Consider the following 13,383-nt stretch of genomic DNA (forward strand, 5'->3'; position numbering starts at 1 on the left):
AATGTCTGCTTACACAATGATTCCTGTCAAAGTGATGGGCCAGCTATAGATTCTATACTGTCTCAACCTGGAAAGTTCCTGGGATGGACGTGAATATATTACTGCAGTTATAAGGGATAGATAGTGGTTTTTAAGGGTTTGTTACGAGATGACACTGGTTCTTCCGCGCACTGAAATCACTCCCAGGTTTACGGGTTAATATCATGCTTGACAGATCCAAGTTTAGGAGGAAATTTATGGCCAATGGGTATTCAGCCGTAACGTCTGTGTATAGGGAATAGGTAATAAAGTGTGAAGTGTGAGAATCAAGTAGCACGCACGACAAAACGCGTGTGGTGACTGGGATTTCGAGGAGATTCCTGTCAATTGCCCTGCACACGAACGCACACGTTGATGTCCTAGTTTGTAAAGGAAAAGTGAAGACTTTTGTCATAACTCAGTTTGCTGGAGGTCTGTCTGTCTGTCTGTCTGTCTGTCTGTCATTTTTTATCTATCTCTTTGACCTATCCATCTGTTTGAAAAGTGAAGACCCTTGTCATAACTCAGTTTGCTGGAGGTCTGTCTGTCTGTCTGTCTGTCTGTCATTTTTTATCTATCTCTTTGACCTCTCCATCTGTTTGAAAAGTGAAGACCCTTGTCATTATTCAGTTTGCTGGATCTCTCTCTCTCTCCCTCTCTCTCTCGCTCTCTCTCTCTTTCTCTCTCTCTCTCTCTCTACCTATCTACCGATCTATTTTTCGTCTGCCTGTCTGTCGTCCGTCAACCTTATTTCTCTGATGTCCGTTGTTTTATATCTTTGTCGTCTGAATTTCGCATGCCTGTCTGTCTTCTGTCCGTCTATCTGCGTTGTTTCTGTCTGTCTGTCGTTTGCCCGTCCTTCTGGTGAAGATATAATTTGTACATACGTGTAATTCTATGAATGACCTGTAAGCATTATCGTTAGTTTAACTACAAGTGAGGTTGGGCTAATACGCCGTTATGCGGAGTTGCTTCCCTTTGACATTCCAGGACCCTGTTATAGTAGGTTCGAATCCGTTTATGGTCCCTTATTTGTCAGCACTACAGGGCAGTTGCAGGGTTTCACCAACGTGTAACTCCCCAGGAGTTGAGTATGGTTTCCTCCGTCATGATGGTCACACGAACGCTGTGATGTAGTGAAAATATAATTCAACGGCGTTAAACTAACTAACTCACTCACTCACTGTAACTCGTCCACAATTTTATAAGAAGGATTGAGTCAGACGTTAGTAATTGTAATTGAGATGGGTGAGATGCATATACATGGGGAATCGTTAGAATAACATCCCCCCCCCCCCCCCGCCCCTGCATATAGCGCGGTTGTACCCCCGATGTCCGGTGATAGCGGTGTGTAGTCCCCCCACCCCCCACCCTCACATGTAGCAGCACGGGCGTAGCCCTGATGTTCGGTGATAGTGATGCGTTGTCCACCCCCTCCTTTGTGATTCAGCAACCAGGAACCGCTTCCCTGACGTTCCATTGATTCACTACAAGCACATTCTGACATTTCGGCAGGAGGGTTTTTTGTAACGATAGTCGCTTCCTGATAGTGATTTTACCGTGTTTGACACTACCAGAACGATGCCTACCTACAGCCATGCCGAATGTCAAAACAGTATTGTGCCTATTGTTTTACGTGACTTGGGCTGCGTGATCCGAACCAAATGGGTGAAATTAGGCAACAATTGTCTATAATGTCGACAGAGGTTTTAACACGCTCAGTTCCCACTTCCATTCCACCAATGACATTCTAAACATCTCTCAGTGACGTATCCTTCAAGCACAGCCGGTATCGAATGACGGGAAAAACTTCAGTGATATGAAAATGATTACACATGATGCTGTGGGAGTCGACATTCAACAGCCTCGGTACACGTAGTTGATGGCGCGGAGGTATGCAGTCTGGGTGCCACCGTTGGTCCAACACAAACACATGACGAGGTAGCACCGATCCTTGTACCAGTCCCAGACAATGCTTGTCATAGTTTCATTCGTATTCTTGAGCTGTACTTGTCACTCTATTTCTTACTCAGACGAAAGTCAACTACACCAAGCAATGTACCAGGATTGCACCTGTTTTTTGTAGTCATAATTTAAAACCTCTAAAAATCAATAATTGGTACCCCTAAGGTATTTTCATTTATCTTTAATCATGATGTATAACGGTGGTAGGAGGAATTATTAATGAGTCTATATAGTTTACATGTACATTAAATGTAACATTTATGAACTGCCGGGCAACAGAAAGTATACATCCATGTTTGATGGTGGCTAAAATAGAAACAAACAAGAATTGGTGATGTTTTTTCTACGTTTTTGACCCTTTGTTTGCTGCCTAGTAACATTTTTATAACGTTTGTCATTTTTTGGGTCAAATACAAATTTCAAGTATATTCTTTTCCCGGCATTAATATCAACACCGGCGTTAATATTGTGTCTGTGATGTGACCAGCAGTCTCAGATTCCACGCGCACGAATAGTCAGTCAGGTTTTAGCTGATATCAAAAGAATGCGTTTGGGAAGATTTCTGTTTTTGAGCAAGATATTCAAAATCTCCCAAATTCAAGAACCCATCATATTATGGTACTTACAGTTATACTGTACGAGGCATTTCTATTTGAATCGTAACGGTATTAAGTATTTTAAAGAGTCGTCAATTCGACAAAACGCTAGATGCCACACAAGGTGCACAGCGTCAATAGTGGTGTGATACTATGGATTATTCCTAGGAAATACCGTAACGGCTTGAGATATTATCAGATTTCTAAGATGTAGCTGCAAATTCTCAAAAACAGGCAAGACAAAAGATAATCACAGTTGGCGTGTGTAGGAAGATGCTGGTCGGTTATGTTTACTGAAGTGTACAAGGTCCACTGTGATTATGAATTAGGTCAAGTTTCAAGTGAGGGAATGAATGTGTTTTTTTCAACACCGCATTCAGCTGTATTCAATGAATACTCATGTCTGGGTCAGGCAAACCAGTGACTGAAGGCTTGAACTGGGGACCTTGTACCCTGGAATCCTCTCGGGGAGACAAGCATGGGGTAAGGTGGACCATCTCTACCCTGGAATCCTCTCGAGGAGACAAGCATGGGGTACTGGGGTCTATTCTACCCTGGAATCCTCTCGAGGAGACAAGCATGGGGTACTGGGGTCTTTACTACCACTGAATCCTCTCGAGAGACAAGCATGTGGTACTGGGCTCCTTTCTACCACTGAATCCTCTCGGGAGACAAGTATGTGGTACTGGGGTCTTTTCTACCACTGAATCCTCTCGAGGAGACAAGCATGGGGTACTGGGTCTATTCTACCCTGGAGTCCTCTCGAGGAGACAAGCATAGGGTATTGGGGTCTTTTCTACCACTGAATCCTCTCGAGGAGACAAGCATAGGGTATTGGGGTCTTTTCTACCACTGAATCCTCTCGAGGAGACAAGCATAGGGTATTGGGGTCTTTTCTACCACTGAATCCTCTCGAGGAGACAAGCATAGGGTATTGGGGTCTTTTCTACCACTGAATCCTCTCGAGGAGACAAGCATAGGGTACTGGGGTCTTTTCTACCACTGAATCCTCTCGGGGAGACAAGCATAGGGTATTGGGGTCTTTTCTACCACTGAATCCTCTCGGGGAGACAAGCATAGGGTATTGGGGTCTTTTCTACCACTGAATCCTCTCGAGGAGACAAGGATGGGGTACTGGGGTCTATTCTACCCTGGAGTCCTCTCGAGGAGACAAGCATAGGGTACTGGGGTCTTTTCTACCACTGAATCCTCTCGAGGAGACAAGCATGGGGTACTGGGGTCTATTCTACCCTGGAGTCCTCTCGAGGAGACAAGCATAGGGTACTGGGGTCTTTTCTACCACTGAATCCTCTCGAGGAGACAAGCATGGGGTACGGTGGACCATTTCTACCACTGAATCCTCTCGGGGAGACAAGTATTGGGTACTGGGGCCTTTTCTGCCACCGAATCCTCTCGAGGAGACAAGCATGGATACTGAGGCCTTTTCTGCCACTGAGTCCTCTCGAGGAGACAAGCATGGGGTACTGAGGCCTTTTCTGCCACTGAATCCTCTCGAGGAGACAAGCATAGGGTATTGGGGTCTTTTCTACCACTGAATCCTCTCGAGGAGACAAGCATGGGGTACTGGGGTCTATTCTACCCTGGAGTCCTCTCGGGGAGACAAGCATAGGGTACTGGGGTCTTTTCTACCACTGAATCCTCTCGAGGAGACAAGCATGTGGTACTGGGGTCTTTTCTACCACTGAATCCTCTCGAGGAGACAAGCATAGGGTATTGGGGTCTTTTCTACCACTGAATCCTCTCGAGGAGACAAGGATGGGGTACTGGGGTCTATTCTACCCTGGAGTCCTCTCGAGGAGACAAGCATAGGGTACTGGGGTCTTTTCTACCACTGAATCCTCTCGAGGAGACAAGCATGGGGTACGGTGGACCATTTCTACCACTGAATCCTCTCGGGGAGACAAGTATTGGGTACTGGGGCCTTTTCTGCCACCGAATCCTCTCGAGGAGACAAGCATGGGTACTGAGGCCTTTTCTGCCACTGAATCCTCTCGAGGAGACAAGCATGGGGCACTAAGGCCTTTTCTGCCACTGAGTCCTCTCGAGGAGACAAGCATGGGGTACTGAGGCCTTTTCTGCCACTGAATCCTCTCGAGGAGACAAGCATGGGGTACTAAGGCCTTTTCTGCCACTGAATCCTCTCGAGGAGACAAGCATGGGTACTGAGGCCTTTTCTGCCACCGAATCCTCTCGGGGAGACAAGCATGGGGTACTGAGGCCTTTTCTACCCTGGAATCCCCACTGAGCATAAAGATACAAATGTGGGTATTCTGGATATTCTCATCAGGTTCTTATCAGAGTAGGGAACAGTATATAGCAATACATAATTGATTAACTGACACATAATGTGTTCTCGATGTATAGTGATTTGACATAGTATCATAGTCCGAAGTCATCTTTGTGACAAGCTGTATTCTGAACAACCTCAGCGTGTGTGTGTAACAAACTTGTCCATAATACTCCTTGCCCTGATTACGCCCACTTTCTAATTCTAAACGTTTTTTTGTTAATAAATATGTTCACATAATCTATACACGGATGGTTTCTTCTTATCTCTATTCACACACTAATGTATGTGCCAGTAGATTAGTATTTATAAGCCGTCTTCCATACGCTGTTTTACATTCATTTCGTTATTCATGGATTACAATCCAGGGGAACTCGACATATAGGTATACGCATATCTGTGGATGGAAGGAGAGGCGACGTCGGCCACACCTTGTTATCAAAACGGAAATTCGCCAACAACAAAATGTACATATCATATATCATGCACAATACACCTGTTGAAGTAGACGCACATGTTGAGGTGCATGGTACAACGTCCAGGCGGCAACAGGCACCATCGATCAAACTGACACACTTTGCAGCGGTGACTGTGTGTGCCCCACGTGGGGTGTAATACCGCCTCACGTCACTCAATATGTCACTGGTCAAGCCTCTGTCCCTCTAATGGGCATAGCGTAATAATAATAAAAATAATAATAATAACAATAATAAAAATAAAAATAAAAATAAAAATAATGATGATGATGATGATGATGATGATGATGATGCCTGTAAGGCGCCAGAATGGTAATCACATTGCCATCATCCTACCGGGTACCCATTACCGTGTGCGACGACTTGTGTTAGGCTTACTAATCATATCGTGGGTTGATGGCGTGAAGTGGACGCATCAGAAGAAGGATAACGAGACGGAGTGGCCGGGACGTTCTATAAGTGCTGGTTCTTGTTTCCATTTTCGAATGCATGTTTTATATCAAACATCGTCGACAGGACATACTTACCTTTTCCTTAACACCTGGTGTCGTCACTTATTTTCAGTGGTCCATTCATTTAATTTCCACAACAATTTCAAAGCCCTTTACGCCAAATGGAATCTGTTTCGGCAGAAAATGTAGGCTGGTTATTCTCTTGCATTTTCAATTTATATTCATGTATTAGACAAAGTAAATTTCTTCTTCACAGCGTTGCTTAACCGATGGTAGATAGATATATATGGCCTCCTACATATTACATAAGGATTTACATAACACATGCGTTTCCGTTAGATAACACCGTTATCAGGACCAACCAGGAAATGAGCCATTTATGAATATGCATTTCATTCTTCCGTGTGCTGTGTCTATCAGTCTATGTCCCGCTCTATTAATAAAATTTCAGATGATCAGCTATATTAAGCCATGTTCAGCCATGTTCAGTGGTGTCACTGTGGTATGTCGACGTTCAAGCAACCCCACGTTCCCCGTCGCCCTACTTTGGGAGGGGCTGACGACAGAGCAAGCGAAGAAGTGCGTCACAGCTTGGACAATGACGTCACACAACTACAGAACGATGTATAATATTGCTGCGATCCCGTGATCAGAGGATCGTGCCAAGATTCCCAACTACATGTTACTACCGTTGTTAAGGTGATATCAAACGGATATGGGCGAAGTATACTACTACTCCTACTACTACTCCTACTACTACTACTACTACTACTACTACTACTACTACTACTACTACTACTACTACTACTACTATTCTTTTGGCGAAACAAGAAATTCAGGGTATTGACACTTTCACATGAAGGATCATGTCAAGACTCATGATGAAAACAAGGCATTCCACACGTTTCAAGGATGTGGGACATCATCTCAATGTCGGTGTTGATTTGGTTGATGGTTCTGTACTGCTGGATGGCACAGAAATGAGTGTCAACCAAGCGAAGTACAATATCAAATCGGCCCAAACTGAAGGAGAGGCTATCTGAACGACCATTACGTCTCGTTTATGTGCAGTGTGTTGAGAAGATCAGCAAACCTGTAGAGACCTTCGCTTGGACGAAGTCGGCTGGCCTGAAAAGTGAAACTGAATGCTTTCTGCTTGCTGCTCAGGACCAGTCACTTCCCACTCCAAACCATCAATGTGTGATTTTACATCAAATGAAAATATAAAATGCAGATAATGCAATGAATTGAATGAGACTGTCCAACACATTGTCCGTGGATGCTCAGCTCTGGCACAAACTCAGTATCTTAAGCGACATGATGGAGTGGCTCGATCCATTTATTACCGTCCACGCCAAGTTTGGGGCGTCTTTTCTGCATATAATCTGTAAATTATAATAATAAAAAATATAACAATACTAATAATCATGATGATGCTGATATAAGAATCAAACGAGGATCTATATGTTTAAATGAACGCCTCAATCACAAAAATACTCAACCGCCCCTTGTGTAGTTGAGAGAGCAGAATGGTTGTATTGCAATGGTAACGTCCACGAGAATAGACATGCCATGGTCGTGGTATCCCGGGTAACACCGGTAACAAAGACAGGACGGCGGTTACCAGTTGGACAAACCCATCAAAATAGATAAGGCTTTACCCCTTGGAGAGAATTGAATGACTTTTATAAATCAGTTCGAACACCCCCGAAGTGTCTTTAGAAATTCTGCTTGCTGAACATCAACGTTTTTTTTCTTGTCTTCATTCTGATTTATGATGTAAAGCCGATAAACGCTCTGTCACCACCGCGTGTGGGTATGCAGGTCGCTACAACTTGCTTTATTTGTTTTTCAGAGCCTTGCGTATTAAACTAAAACATACGACCATACGAACCATTCCGCCTCAGTGAAAACACTACGGTAATAATTACAACACAGTTCTGTTTGTAACCTGCACCTGTGTCCTCCATAATGTGTGAGTCGCCCTTGTGTGAACATTGAAGTGATCTCTGCTGCTGTTCCACGTGCGTCGAGCTCGGTCGCGAGCTGCTCTTTATGATGCATGATCCAAGGCTGTTCACAATTGTCTGTGGTCCTGTACGTGTACTGTATCAATCGCTTGGACTTTTTAAGAATATGCTGACGGTGAACTATACAGCCCTTCAGCAAGACACCAATGAATCAGTTGACGATGGTATTGTGGCATTATTGACAGAGCGATTCGTTACATACATCAACGAAGGTACATTTTGTAAGGATGTTGATGCTATTGGAGCATTATTGACAGAGCGATTAGTTATATCATCAACAAAGCACCTCTAGAACCTGTTTAGTTACATACATGATCAAGAAAATACCTCTTGAAGCAGTTGATGATGGTATTGCAGGCGGCAGTGCGAGCATAAGTTGATGCTATTGGAGCATTATTGACATGGCGATTAGTTATATCAACAAAGCATCTTTTGAACCAGTTGATGAAGGTATTGTTGGATTATTGATGAGCCAACGTCAATGTATGGAGTCCGGGTGTTTCCGGCATCCCAAAGACGTCGACACAGCCATGGTCACAAGAAAGGACGAAGGCCAAATGATACCATTCATTTGGAAGATTTGTCGCCCTTCCACAAGGAACCATTTGGACTGCACAAAGTAAGTACAAGATTATTATCTGTGTCATTGAATAAATTAAACTACTCCAGCCACTTTGGCTGATGGATGGGTCTACAAAGAGTAAGAGCCCAAAAAATCGACTAGAGAGTATAGTTCTTGATATTGCTTTGAAACGTTTGGCCAAACCAGAAACAGACCCCACTAAATCAGACAAAAATCGCATGTTCTTGAATTTGAGATTTGCAAACAAGGGAATTGATGCCTTAAATGTAAGTAACATTTTCAGACAAAAATCAGTTTCCCAAAATGTGTCACAAAATTCAGGAACCACCAACAATTTCATTTTCCAATACGAACACCGTTTTATCCAGGTTCAATTCTGTCAAAACTTGAAGACATGTTCATTTCTCTTTATACATGTGGTTTTTTTTAAACTTTGTACACCAGAATAACATATGCCAAACAAGGAAAAACTTCCTTCCTTGATCCATTTTGTTTTGGTTACAACACGTGGTGACCAAAGATATAGTTACATATCTATCTTTAGAGGTTCAGGTCAAACATGAAAGCAAATGCCATCTGCAGTTTATTGAGAAAACAGTCTGGACTTCCTCATTGATAACATCTATGTAATATTTTGGCGTGAGACATTTAGGCAAGAAGTAGGTATCCCTATTGGCACCACCTGTGCTCCCCTTCTTGCTGATCTGTTTCTTTATGCATATGAATCCGAATTTCTGCTCGGATTGGCATGGTCAAAACAAGGTAATTTGGCCAAGAAGTTAACTTAAGCTTCAGGTATATCGATGATCTGATAGCGTTTAATAACCATCAACTACCCAATTCCCTTCCACTGATTTACCCACCTGAACTAGAAACAAAGGATATCAGTAAAACCGCCTCATCTATTTCATATTTGGATCTATGCATAAAGACCGTATGACAAGAGGGATGACTTCAACTTTCCAACAGTCAACTTTCCCTTTATGTCGGGCAATATTCCTACAGCTCCATCCCTTGGTGTCGACATGTTACAACTTTTGAGGTACTACTGAGTATGCTCTTTCTACAAAGATTTCAAAGAGCGCCATACGACTCTTGCCAAAAAAATGTTTGATCAAGGCTGCAACATTCAAGACCTCAGTATAGCTTTCAAACAGTTTTGTGGTAGACATGGGGAGGACATTTCCAAATTTGAGGCATCAGTGACAAAAAAGATGTCGGATGCAATTCCCTATTTTGACTTGTACATATGCTCACCTTTTCGCGAACACCTGGTGTCATCACTCTTTGATAGTGATTCATAAACACATGCTCATGATAGAGTAGGAATCGTACACAAGACGTTTTAGCGGGGATGTCTTATGAATAGGGAAAGGGTTTTGTCGCTTTAATTTACTCCATCAACAAAACAACCCATAACCCAGTTGACGATGGTATTGTAGCTTTACTGGTGGAATCGACTAGCTCCACCGGCAAGTAGGTACCCCTTGAACGATAGCATGATGTCGTACAGTTGTGATGCTGTGCTGTGTAGGAGCGGCAGCAGCAGCATCAGCAGAAGTAGTTACATGCAGGTATGTCCTGGGGGCGAGGCGCCGTTGTGGATCCAGGGTTACACACTTCAGTTGACGCGGATACAAGATTTGATCGGCAACAACCCCTCAAATATTTACACCACTAATGCGCGTTGAGAAGTACACAATGTGTACACACCTACCAGTTAACATAAACATATTATATCTACTGTCACCAAGTGCAGGACAACTTGAGTGCGACGACCACTCTGAAGTGGGTGCTGTGGGTTATGTGTGAGTTTCACTTCAAACATGACCCAATTATTTATCCCTAAATCTCAAATCTGAATCGGCGATAGAGTATATAAGTTTTGATATGAACACTCCCTATACTACTTCATGCTTTATTTAATTAAGGTCGCTTTATCATCGTAAAGATAAATGGGTGATGATTCGTGCATGGTAAAGCACACAGAGAGCCAGCAGTCACAGAGAGCGCCAGCAAGGGTAGCTATCTCTCAGCTACACCAACAAGCACCGCCCACATCTCCTTGTGCCCTAGTGGCTATGGTGTTCTGTATTGACTGACATATGAACGATGAGGGCCGTTTAGTCACAAATGACGGGCATGCATTCATTCGAATGATTCAATGATAGCCTTAAATATATATTCAAGAAGCATGATGATGAGTAGGAAGAGGAGCGGACATATTTCATACACCACGTTATCTATTTGACTTAATCTGACACCTTACTGTTCGTATTATCAAGGAAAATTAAGCGAAAGTATAGTATAAATGATGTATTTGACAAGGTGATGTGATCGTCATACTGCATGGTAATAAATGATAGTGTAAGAAAGCATTTATATAATCATAAGAAATTACGGCTACATGCAGTGCCCATTGTACGATTCCGACTATAACTGAGGGGTGAAGAGCCGTACTTACAAATGTGACTAATTCACACGACAGTGCATGTAGGTGCAACGTTGATAATAAGACTCTGAAGAAGCACTAGTGCTAAAAGTGGCAACCAGTATCACTTCATCTGATGTGTGTCAGTGATATGAAACAGTGGTGTATCATTCAAACGCTTTACGCCCACTCACTCACTCACTTAAGACGGGACACGGGTGGCTCTGTCGTTTAATGCATTAGAATTCGAAATGCAGAGTTGCGTCCCTTAGGCATGACAGAAATATATGATCGTGAGTTCGAATCCCGGTTCTCCCTGATTATATTTCTTGGTTTTTCAGCACCATCACTATGCGTGTGGTTTTGTCCAAAGTGGCAAACGTTTGAGACCTGCATTACTTGGGATTGTCCTCACACATGAATCTGACAGGATGTGGTATTACTGAAATACTGTTCACAGCGGATTGAAACCAATCTCACTCACTCAATATATCCCGCTTCATTAAAATCAAACCACGGAAATGACCTATACGTTCTAACACTAAGGACTGATTCTTGGATTCCAAGTAATGTTTATCTACATGTTTCTTTCAAACTGAGATAATAAAGATAAGGTCTCGATGTGCGACGTACCAATCACATTCGTCGCTGAGATTGTATGTAGCTAAAAAAGCCCTTAGATATCTGTCAAAGTGAACACAGTAAGCCTAACAGGACCTAGCGAAATGTAATGTAATGTTTAAAAGTTTGAGTCATTATACACATACAAACTAGTCACAATCGCCATTGCTGACGTCGTGTGGCACCGGTTACCAAACAGGACATCATTATTGCCGTTCCCAATGTCTGTAAATCCAAAAGCTAACTCGCGGATATATCTGGGTGTCGTAAGTTGTTCATAAAACCAGGCTAGTGTGAGTGAGTGAGTGAGTGAGTGGGTGGGTGGGTGGGTGGGTGAGTGAGTGAGTGAGTGAGTGAGTGAGTGAGTGAGTGAGTTTTTCGCCGCTTTTAGCAATATTCCAGCAATATCACGACGGGGAACACGAGAAATGGGCTTCACACATTGTATCCATGTTGGGAATCAAACCCGGGTCTTCGGCACGGCGAGCGAACGCTTTAACCACTAGGCTAGTCATCCGCCCCCAGGCTCATGTTAAATCAGCGGAAAGACCAAGAAAACATTTATTTGGAATTTAAGGACAAAGCATTTGAAAATTATTAGTGCCTAGTGTATTCTGATTATAGATTATGAGTTACATAAATGGCCAGGTGAGCTGAATACATTGCATGTTGAAGACGTCTTTACCGGAGACAGAACCGGGTGAAGTCAGAACATTATGGCCCGGCTGTATCATCGGCAGTCTGTCTGTCTGTCTGTATCTATGTCTGTCAGTCTGTCTGTCTGTATCTATGTATGTCTGTCTGTCTGTCTGTATCTATGTCTGTCTGTCTGTCTGTATCTATGTCTGTCAGTCTGTATCTATGTCTGTCTGTCTGTCTGTCTGTATCTATGTCTGTCTGTCTGTCTGTATCTATGTCTGTCAGTCTGTATCTATGTCTGTCTGTCTGTCTGTCTGTATCTATGTATGTCTGTCTGTCTGTATCTATGTATGTCTGTCTGTCTGTATCTATGTATGTCTGTCTGTCTGTCTGTATCTATGTATGTCTGTCTATCTGTATCTATGTATGTCTGTCTGTCTGTATCTATGTATGTCTGTCTGTCTGTCTGTCTGTATCTATGTATGTCTGTCTATCTGTATCTATGTATGTCTGTCTGTCTGTATCTATGTATGTCTGTATATATGGATGTATCATCAGCTGTATTGATTTCTGCATGTATGTCTGTCTGTCTGTCTCTATGTATGTCTGTGTTTCTGTGTTTGTCTGTCTGTCTGTATGCATGTGTGTATGTATGTGTGTATATCTGTCTGTATGTCTGTATCTATGTATGTCTGTGTTTGTCTGTCTGTCTGTATGCATGTGTGTATGTCTGTCTGTATGTCTGTATGTATGTATCATCAGCTGTAAAAAAATTTCTGTACGCCTGTATGCATGCATGTCTGTCTGTATGTATGTATAAAAAAATATGAAATTTCAGTAGCTCGATATCTCTCTGAATTCCGGAAGAATGATAACGGTATAATATAAACAATGTGATTAATAGTTACGTTTCACTTTCCTGCTAACGTGATCCACGTCACATGTGTGTAATTACACTGGCCACCTCAAGGTACATGAGTCAAAGATAACTTTGTTGGTTTATTCGACAATGGGAAACAGCCGAGGTATATAAACAGTCATTTCCATACCTCGGGGAGCAGGAGGAAAAAACACATTCATTATGGCCCACATGAGGTCATTGCTTTTTATAGCTGTGGGTCTGCGGCGGCTCACGGAATTAAAGTGTTTCTACTGCCTCTGATTAATGTTTTCTGGAATCACAGTGACGCTATTGTAAGGATGCGATGTCATTCTCTGCAACCGAGGAGTGGTGTGTGTATGTCGCCATTAATGCAATCTAACT

The sequence above is a fragment of the Haliotis cracherodii genome, unplaced genomic scaffold (assembly GCF_022045235.1).
Source record: "Haliotis cracherodii isolate W230 unplaced genomic scaffold, xgHalCrac1.p SCAF_1, whole genome shotgun sequence".
NCBI lineage: Eukaryota > Metazoa > Mollusca > Gastropoda > Lepetellida > Haliotidae > Haliotis > Haliotis cracherodii.